The following is a 25,568-nucleotide window of genomic DNA, read 5'->3' as shown; positions in this document are numbered from 1 at the left end:
ACAGGACCTGGAGTCAAGAAGAGCAGAGTTCAAATCCAGCCTCAGGTTCATACTAGCTGGGTGACCATGGGTAAGTTACTTAATCCTTATTTGCCTCAGTTTTCCCATCTATAAAATGGAGATAATAATAGCCCCTACCTCCAAAGACTGTTGTGAGGATCAAATGAGATATCTGTAAAATATTTTGCTAACCTTCAAGCACCGTGTAAATACTAGTCGTCATCATCATCATCATCATCATCATCATCATCATCATCATCATCATTATGTCTTCAGCAAGCTTACACTCTATTAACAAGAACAAGCCATATTAAGAAGGACTTCCTTACCCAGAACTTTCCAAAAGCCTTATCAATTTCAGCATTCACTAGGCAATCTGGTTCTTCTGTGAAGATTCCTGTAAGTTCCAAAGCAGCTTGAACAGATTAAATCTGTTAAAAAGAAGGATTATTCAGCTTGGCACCAGAGGGCAGAAGTATCAAAAATGGGTGGATATTGCAGAGAATCAGGTTTTGGCTTCACATACAGAAATCATTTCTTGACTATTATATAGTTCTAAGGTGAATGGGTAGCTTCTGGAAGTAGTGGAATCTGCCTCTCTAGATATCTCTGTTTTTTTTAATAAAATTTTGAAACATCTATTATTATTGATTAGTATGACCATAAACACTGCTGTCACAACAGCAATGAGGAGATGAGAGGCCATGGATTGGAGGCACCTCCCTTGTCCAGTGTCTAGGCTGCTTTAGTACAAGCACTAGGGCTAGCCGTGGCATGGCCAGCATTTGCAAGAAGCTGACATCATAAATAAGGTTAGTCCATAAAAAAGCATTTCTCCAAGTCAGGGTACTAGGGCCAGACAATGCAAGTGTCCATCATTAGGTTAATCTTAAGGAGCTGGTGAAGTCAGGCGAACAGGAAACGGCACGGAACTCTGTGAGGTTGATGGGGCCATCCCTATGAGTGTCAGACTTCTAAGATATTCTCGTTTGCTCCTTTATCTCAGAGGTGCTGAGTTGAGCATCTTGTACCTCTCTAGTGAGATGGTTCATTAGCTGCTTCAGGCCCTCTTTTTTCAAGACGCCATCATCATCAAAATCAAAGATGAGGAAGACCTAGAGGGATTTACTTTCAGGGACACTTAATGTGTCACTGAACACTGAGGAAGTCCAGCAAGTCTTCAAAGCTCAAATTGTCTCTTTCTGATGCTATAAAGAACTCACAGCAAACACAGCGCTTGAAGGGGTGAACTTTGAGCCCTGGAAGCATTAGGATCTGCTTAGTCCGCAGAGATTATTCTGCCCTCTGAGAATCCTGAGGAAGAGCTCACCAGAACTCTTGTGGGCCAACACTATTACCTGTTTTGTCAGGCACACTAATTCCTGATACTTTGTTAGGCACCTAGGTGGCACAATGGATAGAGTGCCAGGCCTGGACTCAGACCTGAGTTCGAATTCCTACTCAGCTATGTGACCCTGGGCAAGTCAATTAAACTTGTTTGCTTCAGTTTCCTCTTCTGTAAAATGAGCTGGAGAAGAAAATGGCAAACCACTTCAGTATCTCTGCCAAGAAAACCCTTAAAACAACTGAATAGCAGCAACACCGTTAGCAACTCCTTGGAAAACTGGGTAAAGGGAAGGGACCTAGAATTTATTAAGTGCCTATTATGTTCCAGGCAGCATGCTAATATCTTTACAAATACTCTCATATAAATACTATCTTTACAAATACTATCTCCTCACATTTCTGGATGATAGGTACTATTATTATCATCCATATTTTGCAGTTGAGGAAACAGTCAGACAGAGCTTTAAGTGACTTTCCCAGGGTCACCCAGCTAGTAAGTGACCGAGACTGTATTTGATCTCAGGACTTTCTGAGTCCAGACCTAATAATGAACATAACCTCCTTCTGCCTGTCTGCCTCTCATACCCCTAACCCCTACCCCGCTCCAGTGAGGGACCCCACCAACTCCTGGCTCATACAGCAAAAACTTTCCCACTTCCATACAAGTCTTAAAGCAAAGGGTGGTTGGTCACTTGTCAGGTATTCAGGTGTAATTAGACTAGATGAAATCTAAATTATCTTGTAATTATGTAGTTCTCTATGATTCTATGTTGGAAAACTAAGCATTGGTATAACAACAGCTTTTACAACTGTATGTGGAAAGTCAGGATTCATCATTCTGTTTCTAACAGAAATAATAGAAAACATTTCCAGGCAAGAAGGTTTTCAATTGAATGGGCTACCAGTGGAAAATACATGCATACATGCACATATACAACCTAAAAACATATATTATATGTCCAATGCATATATTTTTTTCTTTTCTCTCCCCCTCCCTCCCTTCTGTCTTCTTTCTCTCTATATATGAATATATACATATGTATGTATATATGTATGGGCATATGTATGCATTTACGTGTGTGACCTCTTGTTCCATTTCATTGGCTTGCTTTCACTTCTATGCCATTCTCTTAGATTCTGCCACCAAGAACTATTATTCTTCAGTAGCAGAGGAAGGTTGGCAGATCATTGGACAATGAGTGGCAGTGACCATATTGTAGACTCGAACATAATCAAAATGCATGAAGGAAATAACAAGTTGTCCTTTCCTCATACTTTTATGGCAGATCTGATGTCTAATAAATATCTAAACAAACAAATGGAAATGATGATTACAGGTAAATTGCTGGCTAATTTGGAGCATGGCTTTTTTGGTTTTGTACTTTATAGTATGTTTTTCCAATTACATGTAAAGGAGATTTTTGTTTGTTTGTTTTAGGCAATCGGGGTTAAGTGACTTGCCCAGGGTCACACAGCTAACAAGTGTCAAGTGTTTGGTCTGAGGCTGGATTTGAACTCAGGTCCTCCTGATTTCAGAGCCGGTGCTGTATCCACTGTGCCACCTACGTGCCCCTAAAGATGATTTTCAACACTTGTTTTTGTAAGATTTTGAGCTCCAAATTTTTCTTCCTCCCTCCCTTTCCTCCCCCTTCCACAAGACAGCAAACAATCTGATATAGCTTATACACGTATAATCATGTTAAACATATTTCCACATTAGTCATGTTGTAAAAGAAGAATCAGAACAAAAGGAAAAAATCACCAGAAAGGAAAAAAACAAAAAAGTGAATAGTATGCTTCGATCTGCATTCAAGCTCCATAGTTCTTTCTCTGAATGTGGATAGCATTTTCTATCACAAGTCTTTTGGAATTGTCTGGGATCATTGTATTGCTGAGAAGAGCTAAGTCTATCATAGTTGATGATCACACAATGTTGCCTTACTGTGTACAATGTTCTCCTATTTCTGCTTACTTTACTCAGCATCAGTTCATGTAAGTCTTTCCAGGTTTTCCTGAAATGTGCCTACTCATCATATCTTACAGAACGATAATATTTCATTACATTCATATACCACAACTTGTTCAGCCATTCTTCAATAGATGGGCATCCCCTCAATTTCCAATTCTTTGCCACCACAAAAAGAACTTCTATAAATATGTCTGTACATATGGGTCCTTTTCTCTTTTTTATGATCTCTTTGTGATACAGACCTAGTAGTGGTATTATTGGATTGAAGGGTATGCACAGTTTTATAGCCCCTTGGGCATAGTTCCAAATTGCTCTCCAGAATGGTTGGATCAGTTCACAACTCTACCAGTAATGCATTAGTGTTTCAGTTTTCCCACATCTTCTCCAACGTTTATCATTTTTATTTTTTGTCATATTAGCTAATCTGATAGGTGTGAAGTGGTACCTAGAGTTGTTTTAATTTGCATTTTTTCAATCAATAGGGTTTTAGAGCATTTTTTTCCTATGACTATAGATAGTCATCTGAAAACTGTATCTTTTGACCATTTATCAACTGGGAATGACTTGGATTCTTATAAATTTGACTCCATTTTCTATATATTTGAGAAATGTTATATATGTATATATGTATGTGTGTGTGTGTATGTGTGTGTGTATGAAACAGAAATAGTGGCTATAAAAATTGTTTGCAAGCTTTCTGATTTCCTTCTAATCTTGATTACATTGGTTTTGTTTGTGCAAGAACTATTTAATTTAATGTCATCAAATTATCAAATTTTCATTTCATGATGTTATCTGTCTCTTGTTTGGTCATGAATTCTTCCCTTCTCTATAGATCTGACAGGCAAACTATTCCTTGCTCTCCTGATTTGCTTATGGTATGACTCTTTATGTCTAAATCATGTTCCCATTTCAACCTTACCTTGGTATAGGGTGTGAGATGTTAGTTTATGCCTAGTTTCTGCTATACTATTTTCCGGTTTTCCCAGCTGTTTTTGTCAAATAGTGAGTTCTATTTTACTATAGTAATTTGCTACTTGTGTCTTGTATATTTAACCTATTCCAGTGATCCACCACTCCGTCTCTTAGCCAGTACCAAATAGTTTTGATGATTACCACTTTATAGTGTAGTTTCAGATCTGGTATAGCCAGGCCCACCTTCTTTTGCATTTTTTTCCATCAATTCCCTGATGTTCTTAACCTTTTGTTCTTCCAAATGAATTTTATTGTGTTTTTTTTTAGCTCTATAAAATAATTTTTGGTAGTTTGACTGGGATGGCACTGAATAAGCAAATTAATTTAGGTGAAATCGTCATTTTTGTTATATTAGCTCAGCCTACCCATAAGCAATTGATATTTTTCCAGTTGTTTAGATATGACTTTATTTGTGTGGAAAACTGTTTTGTAACTGTGTTTATGTAGTTCCTAAGTTTGTCTTGGCAGGTAGACTCCCAAATATTTTTATTGTCTACAGTTATTTTAAATGGAATTTCTCTTTTTATCTCTTGCTGCTGGGTTTTGTTGGTCATATGTAGAAATGCCGATGATTTATGTGGGTTTATTTTATATCCTGCAACTCTGCTAAAGTTGTTCATTGTTTCAAGTAATTTTTAGTTGATTCTCTAGGATTCCCTAAGCATACCATCATATCATGTGCAGAGAGTGATAGCTTTGTTTCTTCTTTGCCTATTCAAACTCCTTCAATTTCTTTTTCTTCTCTTATTGCTAAAGCTAAGATTTCTTGTACAATATTGAATAACAGTGATGATAATTGGCATCCTTGTTTAACCCCTAATCTTCTTGGGAATGCTTATAGCTTATCCCAATTACAGATAATGTTTGTTGATGGTTCTAGATAGATACTGCTTATCATTTTAAGAAAACTCCATTTATTCCTGTGCTCTATAGTGTTTTTAATAGGAATGGGGGCTATATTCTGTTAAAAGCTTTTTTCTGCATCTATTGAGATAATCATATGATTTTGGAGCATGACTTTTTCAATTGATTATTGGGTCCAAGGAAGAAAGTTGGGTTATTTCTTAAAGTACAATATTATCCATACATCTATTCTTTCAACAAACATTAAACAAGCACCCACTGGGTATGTAACTGCTAGGTACTGAAGTAGATACAAGTGTAGGACAAGCTATAGCCCCTGCTTTTATGGAATTTGGAGGTTTGGCTTTGCTTTGGCCAGACCTGATTTCATTGGTGTGGGCAATTCCTAGGGAAGAAATTCCTTCCACCTATGCAAACTGGTAATTCTCCTGCAATTTCTATCCTTACAGAGGTGCCTGGAGCTTTGAGAGATTAAGTGTCTTGTCCAGGGTTACACAAGAAGTATATGTCAGAAGTGGGATAGTCCCTCTTATAGTCTAGTAAAAGGCACTAAGACAAGCACAATTATACAAAGTAGATTACAAGATACACAATATACAAAATTATTCATGATGATAATTATATTAGAGAGATACAAGTACTATAATATGAATACCTGACCTTTATGCAGTGTTTTAAGGTTAACTCACAACCCTGCAGGTTTTATTGTTACCACTTTACAGAGAAAAAAACTGAGGCTTACTGAGGTAAATTGACTGAAATGGGATCATCCACGCTGCTCATATGCCAAAGGTCCAAACATACATTCACCTAAAAGACTATTTTATGGAGAACTCATGCAAGAAAGGTGTTCACAAGGTGGTCAGAAGAATAGTTGCAGGGAAAGAAACTGAGGCTTAAAGAGGTGAATTGACTTATTGTAAACATCAGAGCTGGGATTTGAACATGGGGAACAGTCCAGCACTCTTTCAACAGACCTCACACTGCTTCCTCCCAAACTTTGCCACGTCTTTGTTCACACAATAGCCCTCAAGTAATTTGATGTGGCCAACTGTGAAAAGAAACCAAACTCTTCTCCCAGTGGCCATGCAGTCAGCATCCTGTAGACAATCACAGTGAGTCTGGTTCAGTGAATAGCACAGCTGGACCATCAAGTTGTAATTATGGAAGTTCACGCACTCTTAGCTGTGAAGGGAAGAATTTAGTTCATTGCTCCTTACTGAATAAAGGAAATTAATTAAATAATACCAAATAAACAGGTCACCCAACTTAGAAAGAGAGGCGTTATATGTTTAGGCAATGGAACAAACCAGAGTTCTGCTTTTTGTCTCATCTTATCTTATCTAAGAATAATCATTCATTTACCATAATTGCCTGTGAGTGCAAATATCATGAACCTATTTTAGAGAAGCTCAGGAAGGTTGTAAGATCCTTGAGAACAATGAATGTCTTTTTCCCCCTTTATTTGTATCACCATCACTTGCACATAGTAGGCTCTTAATAAATTCTAGTTCACTGAGTTGACTGACTGACTCATTATCATACCAGTAGTAAATTCAATAGCTGGGATTCAAACCCAGGTCTTCTGATTGCCAAGTCAAGTGTTCTTTCTACTATACTGCTTGACAATGTTAATTACTTCCATTTGAACAATATATTTTTTTAAACTAAAACTGGGATTTATTAGCATCAGGAATGCCTTGTAAAGAAACTCTACCAATGTAGATCTGCATATGCTCTGAAATTTATAGTCTTATCAAGTTGTCACTACTACTACTACTACTACTACTACTACTACTACTACTACTACTACTACTACTACTACTGCTACTACTACTGCTACTACTACTACTATGACTACTACTACTACTACTACTCCTCTCTATAGTACCAAACACGATATATTTCGATGGCAAGTTTTCTTTTCCTACTTGACTTTTGACTTTAAAGTTTCCATGTTCAGATTCATAAGTCTCCACACAAGGAACTCACCACCTCACCATCAAGTTCCTGATAGAGGAGAGGGAAGTTGGGTATAATCTTATGTGAAGCCTGGACTGTGGGACAACAGATTCCAAAGAATTCAAAGAATTAGTAGATAGGATCCAATCTTCTACTTTTTTTAAGGGAAGGCAGCCAGAACAGGCTAATTCAGATGAACCTGAATGTCTTTTATGCCAGAGTAGTTATATTGGCAGGACTCAAGAATGGTATAGTATGCTTACGTTTCAACAAAGCCATTTAATTTGGTTCAATTCAACAAATGTTGACCCTTACTATATGCAAGAATCTGTACTAGGCACTAGGACAAAACAAAAAATTAGACAATCTCTGCCCTCAGAAAGTTTTATTCCATTGAGGGAAAAAGTAAACTTAAGGAAATTTGAAGAAGGAAAAAAGAATTGACAAATGGGTAGGGTGGGAAAGTCTTCACAAAATAAATGAACCTGAAACGGAAAGGAGGATATTTGAAAGGTCTAGACAAAGAGGCAATGTATTGTAAGCCTGATGCTGAATGTACAGAGATAGGGAAGTGAAAAAGGAATTTATTAATCACCTATTATGTGCTAGGTACTGGGCTAAGCAAGCACTTTACAAATATTATCTCGTTTGATGGCAAGTTGATTTTGGGGAACAGATAGTCATCCAGTTTGCCTAGAACATAGAGTGATAAAGGTGAATAATATGAAATAAGATTAGAAAAGTAATTTAGAACCAAATAATGGAGAGCTTTAAACCTAGGGGTGTACTGAAACCAGCTTGAACTTGGGAGCTGATTGTTAAATATTCAATATGAGCATTTATACCTCAGAAATTGGCAAATGCTGCAAGTCAGGGCTTGATTTTTTATGGTCTGGACTTAAGAAAGTATTGAAGAAAATGTTACTAATTCAGAGTAAAATTAAAAGTATGGATGTAATTTATTTAGAGAGGTAGTTGTTGAACATTAACAAACACACCTTGCTTAAAACCTAAGCTAAGAAGTTTAGTATTTCATCTAAGAAGTAAAAGGAGTAATAGGTTCATAGATGTAGAACTAGAAGACACTTGAGAAACTAGCTAATCTAATCTTTCCCTTACCCCTCTTTAAAATGGATAAGAACAATGAAGCCCAAAGGAGTGAAATGACTTATGGGAGGTTACACAAGTAAGAGGCGACAGAACACACATTTGAACCCCGTTCTTCTAATAACAAATCCAGTATCCCTTCCATTGTGCCATACTGGTATGATCAGAGACACGTCTTGAGAAGATTTTGGTAGCTGTGGAGGACTGATTGGAGAAGTCAGGAACGAGAAGCAGCCTGTTTTGTTGTTTGTTCGTTTGGTTGGTGGGTGGGTTTTTGTTTTTTACTGTACAAATACGAAGCATACATGTTTGTGATGATTATTCCAAAAGGTCAGTTAGAATTTTTAAGAAGTCTTTTTTAGGTTCCCTGGCCTCTTGAAAGACCTTTGTCTCATCCTCCAATCTCATGTACAGCTACATCTTAGGAAAGCATTTAACAAAGTCTCACCTCCTCTGCTTGTGGCTTAGATGGAAAGTCATGGACAAGATGATATACAATCAGGAGGATTCAGAACTGGTCGAATGACTAGCCCCAAAGAGTAGTCACAAATGGCCTGATGCTATTCTATATCTTTTAATCAATGATTTGGATGAAGGTATAGACAGCATGCTTGTCAAATTTGCATATGATATGGAGGTTAAAGGAGTAGCTTATTCATCAGATGAAAGAAAATACATCCAAAAGAGATCTTGATGGTTTAGAATGAGATAGAATTAAAGAGAGACTGATATAAATGTAAAATTCTACACCTATATTTTAAAAAAATCCGTTTCAGTAAGGCAGGATTGGGCAGGCCTGGTTTCCTTCTGGAGCTTTTAGTGCATTCAACATGAGTCAAGAGAGCAAAATGACAGCCATAAAAGCTATTGCTATCTTAGGTGACAGACTTTAAGAGATAGTGGAGGATAGAAGGGCCTGGCATGCTAAGGTCCGCGAGGTTATGAAAGCTAGACACGGCGGAACAACATCTTAGGTGACAATGAGAGAAATAAGAGTACTTTCTTTTATGAACTCAGTGGTACGATCAAAACGACTTTCTTGCTCTGCATCACACACAACCCTTTGTCTTCCACCCTCTTGCCATTGCATCCCTTGTCCCCCATGCCTTGAATGCACTATCAGGGCCATCTCTAGTCATCCTGATCTATATCTCACCACTGGAACCAGATGGCTTTGGAAGAGAAAGTGAGGCTGGTGACTTTGCACAGCCCACCCTCATTTAAATCCAAGTCACTTGCATGTCATGGCATGACCTCTCTGATGTCATGGACCCTTTAGAAAAAAAGGACAAATAACAACAACCTCACCTCCACCTCTTATATCCTTCATTTCCATCAAAGTTCAGTTCAAGGGCCATTTGCTACATGAAGTATTTCTTGACCTTCCCAGTGGCTAGCATTTCTCCTCCTCCCCCACCTTTGTTTTGTATATACTTGCATATATGTACATATATTTACATATACACATGTGCATATATTTGAACTTGTTTTGTACATGTTGTGCATATGTGTGTGTGCATATCGTCTTTTTTGAAAGAGTGTAAGCTCCTTGAGGACATGGGCTATTTCATTTTTGTGTTTTTATCCTCAGTACCAGGTATATGGTAGAGACTTTATAAATATGTATTGATGGATTGAATGAGAGCTATAATAGCTTCATTATATTCAGCCCAGTTAGGCCATATCTGGGTTATTGTATTCCATTCTGGCTACTTCATTTTATGGAAAACAGAAAAGCTGGGACATGTCCAGAAGAGGGTGACCTTCTGAGAGGATCAGAGAACTTGCCCTACAAGGATTGATTGACTGAATTGGGATATTTAGACTGGACAAGGGGAAAGAATTACTGAGTGCATCATCACTGTCTTCAAGTGTTCGGTAGTTATGTGGGAGAATAATAAGAGTTGTTCTGTTTGGATCCAGAGGGCAGAACTGGGACCAAAGAGATAAACTTGGAACTTGCTGTAGGGACAAATTAAGTTAAAGCAATACAAAAGTAAAATGATTGGTCTTGGGAGGCCCTAGGTCTCCCCAGGTTTGAAGCCTGTTGAGGGGCTTCAAACAAAAACAGCATGACTGCCTTCTGTAAATATTTTAGATGGAATTTCTTGATCTGGTATGGATTGGATTAGTTGGCCTATAAGGTTCTTTCCAGGTCTTAGTTGCTATGAAATTCAGGCATCATGAGTACCCATTTCAGGCTTCCTTCTGATCACTATCTCAGTGAGACATTACCTCTTTCATTCTCCTTTAAATCCATCACTCTCTGAGGGAGCGTTCCTTCCTGATCCACCTCTATCCTCCATCTCTAATTCAATAATAAAGAAACCACATAGACTGGAGGCCCAGTAGGCAACCTCCATACTCCCAGATGAATAGACCATGTAGGTCCCAGGAAAGTAACATGTTCTTGGTCTTCCTTTGAAAGCCCAGTGTATGAAATAACATCACTCCGCCCCCTCCCTCCTCCTTAGCCATGGCTGCCACTAAAGTCTATTAAAAGCAGCTTTGTTCCCCAAGGATCTATCAACTGAAGTATCACTATGTATATTGTGTATGTGTATGTGTATGTATGTATATTATAATGAATAGCAAAATATGTGATCTCTATAATGGGGAGATAGAATTGGCAACCTAGCAACAGAGTAATAAATCTGCAATGAATTCTCTTTGGAGAAGAAATAAATATTAAAACCAGCATTTCAAACAGGACCAAATAGAAGCAATATCAGTGCCATGCTGAAAGGCAACAGAGTAACTGTAAGAATAACAGAAACACATTCTGGAGCTGTTCCCTTTATACAGTGTTGATAAAATTTGTTAATACCATATGTTAGTCGTATGGAGAGAGGCATGGTTTGACTATGAATTTTGGAATCCTACCAGCAAACTTGAAGATCTGATGTTGCAGATTTGCTGAACTGCTTATCCTAGTACAGACTGGGAGGCGAAGGTTAAAAAAAAAATTGTAGCAGAAAGGACAGTGGATCCAAAGATCAGAGGCATTTCCACTTAATATCCATGTGACCTCGTCCAACTCCCTTTAGGTCTTTGGAACTCAGTTTTTCACATGTAAAGAAGGGGGAAGTTGGTAAGCCAATCTTAAGGATCCCTTCCACCTGTAAATCCAATAAGCTTTTGATGAGAACAAAGGGGAAAAAAGAATTAAACCTGTTCTGTGTAGTTTTAGTGTTGAGTGAGATCAGACAAGACAGTTTCTTGTCAATCTGAATCAGTCTTATCTGACAAATATAAAAGGGGAGAAGTCAGCTCCTCTGAAAAAAAAAATAAAACTAGACTAGAACAAAGAGTAAACTGATTGGCTGTCAAGCTGTCCAGCCATGAGATTAACATGACCATACCCACTAATTGGAACTCATTTAGGTACGTCATAATTCATTAAATCAATATGCCCATGAAATGGAAGAAATGATAGAAAGAAATAGTACAACATAGATCCCAATTTCATATGATTCCATTTTAATTTTATTATACCTCTAATGTTCTTACCATTTATAGTCATTTAGAAATACTGTGGTCTCAAAGATGACTTAAGTCAATTTCAGCCCTACTGACCAAGCTGGAGACTAGGGATACTCACTAAGACACTGTAGTGTGGTAGAGCTGCTGGTAATAGAGGTATTCTGTCTTTCCTGTTTAACACTAGAGTTCCTTGTTCTTGGAATTGCTTGGCCTAGAGGTACAGGGTACAACACCAGTTTTCCAAAGTTATAAACAAAGGAAGCACTTTCCTCTTTTAATGGCAGCATAGTAACAATGATAGTAGCAGCAATAGCAGAAGTAGCAGTAGGAGTAGTAGAATAGTAGGAGTAGTAATTGTAATTCAACACATCTGCTGCAGATGCATGAACCAGCAGCTCACCAGATGAATTTTCTTTATACTAAGCCCTAAACTGCTGCGCAGTTAGTGGGTCTAGTGTTTTTTTGTGAGCCTATAATCATAGCTGCTAGGTGGCACAGTGAGTAGAATGCCTGACCTTGAAGTCAGGAAGACTTTTCTTCCTGAGTTCAAATTTGGCCTCATTCACTTACTAGCTGTGTGACCCTAGCAAGTCATTTAATGCTGTTTGCCTCTGTTTCCTCATCTATAAAATGAGCTGAAGAAAGTAATAGCAAACTACTATGGGGTCATGAAGAGTTGTACACAACTGAAAAATGGCTGAACAACAACTGAAATGATCAAAGCTATATTCAAAAAATTGTGAAAATAAGCTAGAAAAATAATATTGATACTGTGAGGATGAGAAAAGGAACTATTAATAGGAACTATTAACTGGGGAAGCAAATTATACCAATATTTCAGATAAGAATCTGATATATAAGCTATACAGGATACTAACATATATTTTTTTAAAAATATGAGCTCAATGTAGTTAAAGGGATATAACAAACCAGTCTCAAAAGATTTGCAAACTATTAACCAGCATAGGAAAAGAATTCTACAATTAATAAGAAGAGAAATGCAAATCAAAGCAACTTTTAGGTTTTACCTTACACCCAGTTTATTGGCAAAGGGAATAAAACATGGAAATAGTCAGTGTTGGAGGAATTAGAAAAGATAGACAAACTAATATACTGCTGGTGAAGCTGTGATTTAATCCAACTATTCTGGAAAGCAAACTGGAATGAAAAAGTTACAAACATGTTTATGCCTCTTGACCCAGAGATGTCATTGTTAAGCATAGGAAGTCAAAAACAGACAGGTCCTATATATACCAAAATAGTCATAGCAGCACTTTTTGTGGTAGTAAAGAGCTAGAAACAAAGTAAATGTCCATCAACTGGTAAAAGGCTAAATAAATTGTCATGCACGAATGTAGTGAAATACTATTGTTCTATTTTTAAAAAATGAATGCAAAGAGGCATAGGAAGACTTATATGAACTAATAAAGAGTGAAGTGATCAGAACCTGGAAAGCAATATACATGACTGGCACAAAAATAAATGGAAAGAATATTATAACTATATAATTATAATGACTGAGCTTAGCCCCAGAGAAAATGCACCTCCTTTTCTTCTTTACAAAGGTAGCAGAATATTGCATATACTATCATACACAGTACATTAGTTTTACTGATCGCTTTCCAGGGATGTATTAGAAATGACTGAGATGTTTTTAAAAGGCATTATTATTATAATTACTAATAAATAATGCTGATATACAATTTGTGGGAAAGCTTACAAAATAATTTAACAATCCCTGAGTTACAGATCCTAGCTATAAATTGTTTGCTACTCCATTTATTCATTCAAAAAACATGTTTTAAGCTCCTATTGTGTGCCAAGCATTGTGCTTGGGATATGGAGATGAAAACAAAACAGCACCTGCCTTCAAGAAGCTTACATTCTATTGAGAAACATTTACTCAGATGAATAAATAAAAGCTATACAAAGGCATTCCAGTAAATAAGAGCATTAGTAACTGGGAAGATCAGATAGGCTTATGAGGTGAACCTTCGAGGAAGCTAGGAATTCTGATGAGGGAGGACAGTCCAGTCATGGGGACACACAGTCTATTCAAAAACTGTGGAGATGGAAAAACGGAAGGTCACATACAGGTGATAGTAAGTAGTCCAGTTTGTCTGGAATTCAAAGTATGTAACAAGGAATAAGACTTCTTTTTATAGGAACATGTATTTAGAGCTAGAAGAGACTTTAGATGTTTAGCTCAAGCTCCCTTCTTTTGTAGATACACTGCCAAATATATTCCAGACCTCTCTTCAAATCAGGAAGCTGATGCTAATATAAATGAGTTGCCTGAGGTCACACAGGAAGTAAGGCTGAGAGCCATCGTGCAAAATCAGGTCCTCTGACTCCCAAGCCTAGACTCTTTCCATTTCGATATGCATCCTCTTTATTTGGGTCTATTCCTTTCTAATTTTTTTTTCTTAACCCATTGGAAGACTCCTAGGCTTAAATTATTGTAGCATAATTCATGCCCAGATGCTACAGTGGCACTTGGCCTTCAGTTTTGTGCCTAGCTACACTGAAGGCATGAGTTATTATACAATAATTCACACCATGTCATGTCTTATTGCTTAATTAACGTAACAAATCAGAGTAACAAATTTTTGCATCAGCAAATGTAGTGCCCTCTAATATGACTTAAAAGGGTTCTTTTTTTTTAATTCAACAGGGTCAGGGATGCCATCTGAGGATTTATTAAGGTGAATAAAATGGTAAGACTGAAATAGCAATAATTATTGTTTGAAAAAAGAATCACAAAGCTCTCCTTAAAGGAAAATTGGCTTGGTAGTCTTTTGTATTTCGTCATTGGTATCACCATGCAAAGAGTCACTTTCTGGTATTTAAGCAAATAAAGGAATAGTTTTTCTGTCCAATCTCATGGCTGTTACAGTTTGAACACATCTGCCTTTCTTGGTTTTTTAAAAAATTAGTTTTAAGTCTGCAGGTGTGATTCACAGGGGATAGAACATCTGTGGTTTGCCTTAGAAATGGAGAGAAATATACGCAAAACCAGCAGATGATATCAGCTGCCAGTAAGTAACAGCCATCACACAGCTTTATAAAGCCTCACAAATTCATAAATTATGTATTTGTAGCTTGGAGACTGATACGTTTTTCCAGCTGCACATTCCTAGCTTCTGTAGTCTACACTGGCCATTTGCAAGCTGTTGATTCTGGTTTCACCTTTGGGAGTCTTTTTCTCACAAACAGTTGCCATGATTCTTTGATATTCTGTTATGGTGTTCATTCATTCAAGTTATTCCTGGGAACAAGGAGATCATATTGAGGGAAAGGTGAATTTAATCAACAATGGCAACCTGACAAGGGAGAACATTTCACACATGACAGTGACCAGCCAGAGAAAGTTGAGGGCTGAGCTGAGCCAGCTGGTCAAGAATGGCCAGGAAATGCCAAGCTCAAGGGTCCTTATTTTATAAACCGTTTGGAATGTCACAAATGGAGTGCAACATTCCCATTAGTTACTGGGCTAGCCTTATTCTTTTTTTTTTTTTACACTGAGGAACTCAACAAATAGGGAATAGAATATCATATGCATCACAACAATTAGTCCATTATCACACTGTCCCTCTCCAGAATAAATATAAAACATTGCATTTCTAATCTTACATATAGATCACTTTCTCAGAAAGAACCATGAGGTATTAAATGACAACTGCCAACCAGAAATCCCAGTGACTTTTTTGAGAAACCACAAGCAGATAGATGGCTTCTCAAGCAAAAAAAGCAATATATAGGGAAAATGGAACATTGCCCACACAGAATTTAGATTGTCCAGATCCTCCCAAGAAGCACAGCCCAATGCCGCAGGGAAGACAAGGAGGAGGAGGAGGAGGAGGAGGAGGAGGAGGAGAAGAAGAAGAAGAAGAAGAAGAAGAAGAAGAAGAAGAAGAAGAAGAAGAAGAAGAAGAAGAAGAAGAAGAAGAAGAAGAAGAAGAAGAAGAAGAAGAAAAAGGTGGTGGTGAGGGTTGCATCTGAGGAGAGGACAAGAAGAAATTCAGATGCTGGAGTGAAGAGGCATCTATAGCATAATGAAAAGAGCAGAGGACTGGAAGTCAAAAGATCTGTGTTCAAATACTGGGGCTTCTACTTACTATCTCTTGCTATCTATGGGACATTATGATCTCTAAGCTTCCTTCCAGCTCAATATGATCCCAATTGCTTATATAATTAAAATAGCTAACATTTAGATAGTGCTTACTTTGTGTCAGACTCCATGTTAAGTGCTTTACAATTCTTACTCCATTTGATCTTCACAACCACCCTAAGATGTAGGTGTTATTATTACTATTATTATTATCATCATTATCATTCCTATTTTACAGAAAGGAAATGGAGGTGAATGGAAGTATAACTGACTTGTCCAGAGTCTCACAGCTGATCAGTGTCACAGGCCACATTTGACCTCAGGTCTTCTTGACTTACTGTTCAACCTAGCTACCTACTTATACACATACCCATTTTTTGGTCTAGACTTGTGATTTCATTGGTGAAGCTATGGGAAGCCCCTTCACCAATGCAGATCATCAATTTGTCTATTACTTCTAGAGAGTTGCCTGTGGCACTGAGAAATTAAGCAACTTAGCCATTGCCACATAGCTTCTGTCTCTTAGAGGCAGGATTTAAATGTAGTTTTTCCTGGGTCTAAGGCCAGCAATTTGTGCACTATGGAAGACAGCCTCTCATATTTATTTTACATTTACATGAAGTGGTTAGGCAAACTTTTACATATTTTACCTCATTTGATCCTCCCCAGAATGCAAAAAAGAAAGATGTAGTTGAAAGAATTCACTCTTCCAGTGGATCATAAGATCATAGATTTATAGCTTGGAAGAGACCTTAAGGGTCACTCTCCCAATTTCACAGATGAGAAAATTGAGGCCCAGAGAGAAGCGATGACTTGTCTAAGGACACAGATCATAAGTAGGAAAACCAAGACTTGACTCCAGGTCTTCTGACTCTATAGTTTCTACTCTTTCCCACTGAGGTCCAATCCAGCTCAGCAACTCTATGAACTCAAAGTGAGCTGGAGCATTTTAACAAAAATCCCTATGGCTGGAAACTAGACAGTCAAGCCTTAAATAAAATTAAGCCTAGAATTCAAGCAATGCCCAAGGCATGCTCCTGAGATGACCCCATTATTTTCTCCAGACCACCCCAGCTGCCACTTGTGATCATGGCAACAGCACCTCACCCTATGCTCATCAGCAGGGCACAGCTGCCTTTAGTTCCCCACCCTGCCCCCTCTGCCCACCTAGTTCCCAGAGTAATCTGGACTCTGGGCTCCTCTGGCTCCACCCACATTCCATAGCCCTGCTCCAGGACTGCTCACCCTGGCCCTTCGAACCCACTCTTGGCAGCACATCCAGACCAGACTCTCTCTAACCACAGCTGCTCCTTCTAGTGTGGCTGGCACCTCAGGGAACCACCCCAAACAGCTGCAGGTCCCAGGCAGGTTGGGAAGAGAAAAGTGATTGGGGAGAAAGTATGACTGTGGTTGTGTGGTTGTGTTCGTGTGTGTGTGTGTGTGTGTGTGTGTGTGTGTGTGTGTTTTATGAGTTTGGGGGATATCTACAAAAGCATATATAACTTACTATGAATTTGGCATGGCATCCAGAAGTTATTTGCAATGTAGACATCTAAACTGGCTAAGCAATACCAATAAAGGAATAAAAAGAGCTTTATAAAGTACCTGTCAAGGTGGTATGGAAAGAGCACAGAGTATGGTTGCTGAAAGACCTGGGTTCAGATTCTGGTTCTGTTATTTACTATCTAGGTGACCTTGAACAAGTAGCCTTTGTGCCTTCTTTCTTCATCTGTGAACTGAGTGGGCTACACCAGATTAGGGATTCTTTAGCCTGCAGTAAATAGACCCATGGGATAGATTTCAGGGGGGCTGTGACCCCAGATGAGAAAAAAAAAATTCTATATTTATTTTTACTAGCCTCTAACTGAAATGTAGCATTTCCTTAAGTTATATAAATTTCCTTAAATTATAAGGACAAACAACAAAAACAACAAATTGAGACAACCAGCTATTTTTCTGAGAAGGGATCCATGGTCTTCACCAGACTGCCAAAGTTGTCCATGACACAAGAACCCCTTGGACTAGATTATCTCTAAGGTTCCATCCAGCTCTAAATTCTATAGTACTAGGGGTTCTTTTTCTTGTAAATTTGGCCCATTACGCTTAGGAAAGGTCTTATGGTCTCATGGAAAAGTGTGTGAGCCTTTTTTTTTTTAGCCCTCTGTCAGAGGCTGCCCTTCAAAACTGAAAACATACCCAGAAGTCTGGTTTGACAGACCACAGCTGCCCACTGGCTTAATGGCATTGGCCAGGAGAGGCTGAGCTCTGCAGTCTGCTCTGGCTGCCAATTGACAGCCATACACATTACATTCACTTCTTAAGATTTGGACCTGATTACTTTGCAATGTAATTTTCTTTTCCTTCACCAAGGTGTAGTTGAAAGCAACAATCCCCAAATTTGAGTACGAAACAAGAATCGGAATGATTTCCAGAAAGAGATCCTACTTTGTCATTTTTTTTAAAGATGCCGAGCCTTCACAAGCTGGTTCTAGATTTCAAGACACAATGCAAAGCACACGGTTTTGGTCTGTCTTGTGCACACGACTAGTAGGGAGAGTCCTGCTAGGCAGACACAGACTGTGAGTCGGGTTTCTTGTTATAGTTTTGTGGTTTTCTTGTGCTCATAAGCTACTGCAATGGGAGCATTTTTATAAATTGCAAAAATAAATGAACCCTGAGAGCCATGTGTGTGTCTTCTACTAGTCTTTTAATAAATCCCAGATCCGATTGTGCACACCCCCAGTTATTTATTTACTTATTTGATTTAGACTAACTTCACCTTAAGTTATGTATGCTGCTGAAGCTACAGGGGCTCACTAAGCCTAGAAGGAGGTCCTAGACGAGGCATATGTGGGTCCAGAGCAAATTATGAAATCTGCACCCCCTAGGTGTGGCTGTTCAGTGGAGGCTTTGCCAAGGTACAACACAGCTTGACTTACCAGATGAATGCTTAGGTACGATGGTGAATGGAATTTCTTGGCATTGCAAATGTGAATTTTTTTTAAGAAAATACTCTTCAAAAAAAAAAAAGGGTGTTACAGTACTCTAGACTGCTATCTACTTTGCCAGCTCCTAGTTCTAGTCCTAGTTCTGCCTAGAATCTCTGTCTATTAGACGTCTGACCTTAAATGAAATTCTCCACAGTCCTTGCCAACTTGATCAAACCAATTCACTCCACCATGGTACAAGCATTTTGATTTTGTTAAATCGGCGTCCTCATGATAATCCTCATATAAGGAAGAAGACATAGCTCCATGGCAAGAGCTCTGGAATTGGAATTGGAGGGTCTGAGTCCAAACTGAATCACTATCCTTACCGCCAATGCATGTCAACAACTGTTCCGCAACTTAGCACCTCCAAGAGTTGCCAGAATGGTTCGGTACAGCAAGAGCAATCTTTCAAGTCAGGAAGACCTAAGAACAAGTAAGTCCTGCTGCTGACACATAATGGCTGTATGATCCTGGACAAACCATTTAAGGTCTCACTGATGTGAGCAATCCTCCAAGAAAAACTAAAATAGAATATACATATGTGTGTACATATATATGTACATGTATGTATATGCATATATATGTACATACATGAAACAACTAGCAAACAGTGCGAAACAATGTGAGATCAAATGCTAAATTGTAGGAGGCAGAGAGTTTGAAGAAGGAATAGACTGATATAAGCTAGAAGAGTTGAACAGGCCTTCCTGAATGAGACAATAATTTGAGCTGATAGAAATTTAATAGTGAGGAAGAGCACTGCAGAGGTAAGAAAAAAGTGAGTACAAGCATAGCAGCAAGAATGAATACAGTGTCATGGGATTCAGGGCCGGGAGGGGAATTCAAGATCATCTATCTGACCCATTCTGTTTACATATGAGGAAACTGTGTCCCAGAGAGGTGATTTTGCCCAGGATAAATCAGTCAATCATCAACAAGAGTTTATTAAGCACTTATCATGTGTCAGGCACTGTGCTAAGGACTAAGGATTTAAAAAAAGACAAAAGCAGTACCTGGCCTCAATGGATTCGCATCCTACTATGATATTTCTGTAATGAGCAGAATGCCCAGAGCAGTCTAGAAGGCACCAAGGTTCCTTCAGAAAGATCTACCTCTCCCGTAGAATCAATAGGACTTAAGTAACCCCAGTTTGAAAATGGAGCTACTAAGTAAAAGTTAATTAGCTCAACTAGTTATTTCACAAAGCATGTTCTAGTGTGGAAAGAATTAATGTTAATTAAAGAAGCTTCCCAGTGGGAGCTCTCAACACTCATGGAAAAAAATATGTGTGTATGGATGGATGTGAGCAACTTCATTGACGTTAATTCCTTTCTCTACTGGAACATGTCTTCTAAAATAGCTAACTGAGGTAGTTGACTTTTTCCTGTTCACTTTTTCTAAACTGGAGTAACTTAAGGCCCAACTCCATTTGAGAATACCTTCTGGTGACCTTTCTGCATTCTACCCTAATAACAAATTAGAAAAACACTCCCCTATGATTCCATACACCTGCCAGAGCTACCCACAGCTTTGGCCTATTGCTTATTTATTGTGTTCTTACTGGGAGATAGGATCTTACCTCTCCCACCCCATGCATTAAATCTGGAGGAACCATCCCACACATGACAGATAGGGTAATGGAGGCCTCACTCTGTCAAAGGAAGGGCAAAGACTCTGTTCAGTCTTTCAATAACTTACATTGCACTTACTGTTTGTAATGTACCCTGCTAGATGCTAGGGGAGAGACAAGGAAAAATGAAAGGGTTAGACTAAATGACTGCTGAGGTGCTTTGCAACTTGCAAATTCTGTGACTCTCTGAATGAACATGGTCCCCACACGTGGGGAGTTTTTAGTCTATTAGAACCAACAGTAGATATGGCAGGAAAGATTACAAATAGAAGACACAGCCCTTGGATACAACAATAAACCATTTTGCAGGGACTCAATAGTGGCTTTTAAATTAAAAAGAAAAGCATGGAAGTTGGAAGGATGATTTAAGATGTGGTAAGCACCAGGCTAAGTAAAACCATACCAGATTTATAAATGGTCTGTTGTTTTTTTTTTTTTTCCCCTCTTTGCTTTTACTAATACCAGTGAAGTTAATGGTACTCTTATGTGAGATTATCCATTGGCGTTGATGAAGACAAGGGAAAGTTTTCACTTTGGCCTACTTGATAATGACCTCTCAATCTTCTAAACAGAAAATCTCTCAGGTTACACCATAGGCCCGGTTAGCAGGGTAACTTTTCCCCTAACTAAAATGCTTATTTCCAGCTTTTCTTGGTTCTTATTACTTGTCTCCCTGAGTGTGAATCATGAGTTGCTAAAAAGGAAGTTGAATTAGGCAGATAATTACATTTTGATACATCAACTTGACCTCATTCTATCACTGCCAATCACGGAACTTAACTTTGTCAGAAGGGAAACCTTCTTTCTTCAAGATTGTCCGTGCCTGCCCTTGGCATGTTTCTCAGTGCTTCCACTTGACATTCCTGGTCGCACTGGGGAAGCTGTGGGTGTGACTGCTGGCAGGCTATAGCCATCTTTTAGCTTCCAGAGTGGGGCAGGATTCTGTTTCACAGGGCCAGCTTCCGCTTCAACTTCCTCAGGCCTCTGCATGTCAGCCAGCAGCTTTGCGCTCTCAAAGGGAAACGTTACAGTATGCTAAAAGACGCTCCAGTCACCACAGCTAATTACAGCAAAGCACAAACCATTACCAATGTTTGTAGCTGGCTTAAAGATAATGTCGAGCAATTAGCCATCTAAAGGAAGCTGCCATCTTCTTTGCACAATGACGTGGTGGGAACGTCAAGAGTTCACCTTGGCTATGGCTGGCTTCAGAAAGCAGAGGCTTTTCCAGAGCACCATAAGCTTCCAATCCCTTGCTGTTTTGTTGTGTTTGTTATATTTACATCTGCTATACATTTAGAATCATGCACAGTGTAAAGAGTTCTGGATTTGAAGTCAAGGAAGTTGAGTTTGAATCTCAGCTCTGTGAATTATTGCCTGCCCTTAGGTAATCCACCTTCCTGTCCTGGGACTCAGTTGCTTCATCTGAAAAATGAGACATTGGCTACATGATTCCTAAGGTTTGTTGCCTTTTTTCTCTAGCTTTGGATTCTATGATCCTGAATTATTGCTTTTTCTAGCCCATGCCAAATAGGGAGAGGGGTTGTGATGCCAGCTCTTGAATTAGCGAATTCACTGCTCAAACTGCTTTCCCAAAACTTTCCAATGGCAAAACTGATCTCTCCATTCTATTCTGGATCATCAGACCTGGGCCAATGAGCTGGAAGGGAGCCCAGTTTAGTCTAACTTTGTGTTTATGTAGTTATCTAAGGCCACCTATCTAATCATTGGTGTTTCCCTTCAAATGTGAGAAGCGGGAACACCTCATTTCTTGGCTTAGCTGCATGGCGGCCTTGCATGCATACAAGTTGTACCACTTTTCAGGATCTGGTTGGCTAAAACACAAATTCAATGGCTGCCAGGTTTTCTGAGTTTTGCAAGCACCTTACTCAAGTGAGTGGTGGTTTCAGCAGTTGGTCTGATAGATTGCTAACCAAGCCTGTCTTAATATATGCCAAAGGCTTCCCTTTCCAAACTGAGCATAAAGGATAAAAATTATGCAAGAGCAGCAGAGAAACAGAATAGTCAGATGACCTGCAAAGTCTCTGGAGATGAACAACTCATAGTGGGGAGATTGTGGAATCATCTTACAGAATGGGAAAGCCTGTTTATATGCATTTCTGGTTACATAGGAAATGTTCACTAAGTACTATTTTTTTCAGCCAAAAAGCATTTATTAAGAGCTCTGTGCCAAGCACTGTGCTAAGCACCAGGGATACAAAGAAAGACAAAAATAGCCCCTGCCCTCAAGGAGTTTAAATTTCATGGGGAGTTATTACAATGTTTTATTTTGAGGACTATAATAATAAAGTTACCATTAACAAGCCTTTGCATGTTAAAGAAAATAAATATCACACACATTTTTTTTGGTGTGGATCTGTGATTTCATCAGTAGAGGGAATGTGTGGTAAGGAAACTCCCTCTACCAAGGCAGATCAACTATTCTGTAATTACATCCTTTGGAGGTTGCCAGAATATCTAAAGAATGGGCCTGGGGAAAATCTGGAAGGCCTAGGTATAACTCCTGCCTCTGACAGATACTCTGTCTGTGTGACCCTGAGCAAGTTACACACACACACACACACACACACACACACATACACAGACACACACACACACACACACACACACACATATATGTATATATATATATATATATATATATATACATGCATATATATGCATATACACATATACACATATTCAGGGGCAGCTAGATGGCACAATAGACAGACCACTGACCCTGGAATCAGGAGGACCTGAGTACAAATCTGACCTAGCTGTGTGACCCTGGACAAGTCACTTAACTTTGTTTGCCTTGGTTTCCATGTCTGTAAAATGAGTTGGAGAAGGAAATGGCAAACCATTCCAGGTCTTTGCCAAGAAAATCCCAAATGGAGTCATGAAGAGGTGGACATGACTGAACAAATAACAAGAATACACATAAGTACATATATCTATTATATTTGCATGTTTAAATGAAACTTGTGATTTCATTAATTTATGAAGTTCCTGTTGAAGAGTCTCTTCTACAATGCAGATTAGTATCTCCACTACAATGCATGTAGTCTTAGGGAGTTACCTGGGCCACTGAGAGTCAAAGGTAAGTGACTTGCCCAGGGTCACACAGATAGTAGGTGTCGGGGACAGTATTGCACGTAGATTTCCCTGAGGCCAGTTCTCTATCCATTATGCCATGCCGCCTCAAAATGTCAGTATGCTTACTAATAATAATAGCCCTATGTGTATATAGTGCTTTCCAGTACACAACAACCATGTGAGACAGAGAATATGAAACTAGTGTGTAAAATACAGCCCCCAGAACAGAATGCCAAAGAGGAGATCACTTTTACTACCATTACCAGAGGAATGTAGTAGGGGGGTTTCTTATAGAAAGACTATACTCTAGGATTACATTTTCTCCATCCTTATGGTTTATGCTATGATACAGCACTCAGGGTAAGCCATTTTAAAAGTGCAAAACAATACTCTTTTCCTCCAGTGTAAGGGAATCTGGGGCCATGAACCATGTACAGAACAGGTAAGCTTTAGTCTCACTCAATTAGTTTGACTCATCCTAAGGGATGACTAATCCTCTTTAAAACCCTTCCTATTTTATTCCACAGGTAAACCAGCTCTTCTTAAACCAGAGTGGTAACTAGGGTGGGGTGCTTTGGGCTTTACCTCAGGGTGTCAAGTTTAAAGAGCATAATATTAGACAGTACTTCCTGTTTTTAAGCATAGAAAGAACAGATCTTCGCTGTTAGTTAGCAAGAATAATTAGTTAAAATTAGAAGCTAATAGACTGCCAGTTGGTTTGAACTCCACACTTGCCCTTACTTGCTTGCCAGTTCTCTAACTCACCTGGTATGGCCACCTACCCAGCCATGGCCCTATACTGGTGTTGCAGGATCTCTATCTTCTCACCAAGTGATTATGTGTGCTCCCCCTTACTCCTTAAGCCCACAATCCCCCTTGGCCCAGAAACAGTTTGTGTGGCCTGGACACACACATACACACACACACACACACACACACACACACACACACACACACACACACACACACACAAATACAAATCCAGGCTATTTTTCTGCTTGTAACCATATCCCCCAGTCACTGTCCTGTGCTAGATTCAATGCAACAAACACTTAAGATCAGAAATGTTAAGCTAAAGGGAAATCATATAGGTCATCTGGTCATAACCCACAGTTTAAGAAGCACTGAAGGGGTTGCAAGTGGAAAAAGTTTAAGAAGCCCTAATTTAAACCAACCTTCTCATTTTACAGATAAAGTAGCTGGAGACTCAGAGAAATTACTGACCCAAGGTCGTAGAGGTAGTAAATGGTAGAGCCCAGGTGGGACTCCAGGTCCCCTAACTCTAAATCCTGTGCTTTTTGCATTCTGGCAACACTACCTCATTTATTAAGTGACTATCTATGCAAAGTTCTATACTCAGTACTAGTTACAGCTCTAGCAGGGGGATAAGGTATCAGCAATTACAAAAGACGTTGTTGTACTGTAACATGTGAGAAAATACAAGTATGTGTCATTGGTTACTGGGAGGACTGGGAATGAAGTGAATTAGAGAGTTACCAATAATATGTTATGGGAGTTCAGAAGCTCCTGACTAACTGGAAGGGGAAGAAAAGGCCTCAGTGTAGGAGGCAGCATAGAAGTTGGGCTCTGAAACATGGATGGAAATTGAACTGGGAAGAGAAAGCATCCCAGGCATAGGGAATAGTGTGAGCCTAAAGAGAGAGACAGGAAAGTGCAGGTGGTGTTCAGGGAAGAGAGTAGTGTAAGTGGGGATAAGATTGAAAAGGTAAATTCATGCCAGACTGTGAAGGTCCTTAAATGCCAGGAATGAAAGTTGGGACTTTATTTGGTGAGCAATATGGAGCCACTAAAAGTTCTTAAATGGATAAGTAATATGACCAAAACTATGGATAAGAATGATTAGTTTGGCTGCAATAAGAAGTTTGGGGAGAATGGTTGGGAGATGGGTGAAGAGAAAAGGAGAGGGGTGGGAAGAAGAGCATTGAATAGAAGGTGTCAAGACCTGTTATCACAGTATTCTTGATGGGTAGAAATGAAAGTCTATACCAAAGTGATGGTAATAGTGCTGGA

At 39.0% G+C, this 25,568-nt stretch overlaps 1 pseudogene; it reads right to left on the bottom strand.

The window, feature by feature from the left end:
- Window positions 1-878: 878 nt before the first annotated feature.
- On the bottom strand, window positions 879-21,428 carry LOC144456505 (calcium and integrin-binding protein 1 pseudogene; annotated as a pseudogene).
- Window positions 21,429-25,568: the final 4,140 nt, after the last annotated feature.

This window comes from Phascolarctos cinereus, unplaced genomic scaffold, assembly GCF_003287225.1.
Source record: "Phascolarctos cinereus isolate Bilbo 61053 unplaced genomic scaffold, phaCin_HiC Scaffold_4;HRSCAF=312, whole genome shotgun sequence".
In the NCBI taxonomy this organism is placed as follows: domain Eukaryota; kingdom Metazoa; phylum Chordata; class Mammalia; order Diprotodontia; family Phascolarctidae; genus Phascolarctos; species Phascolarctos cinereus.
Note: the sequence above shows the minus strand (reverse complement) of the source record. Positions and strands in the feature narration are given on the sequence as shown.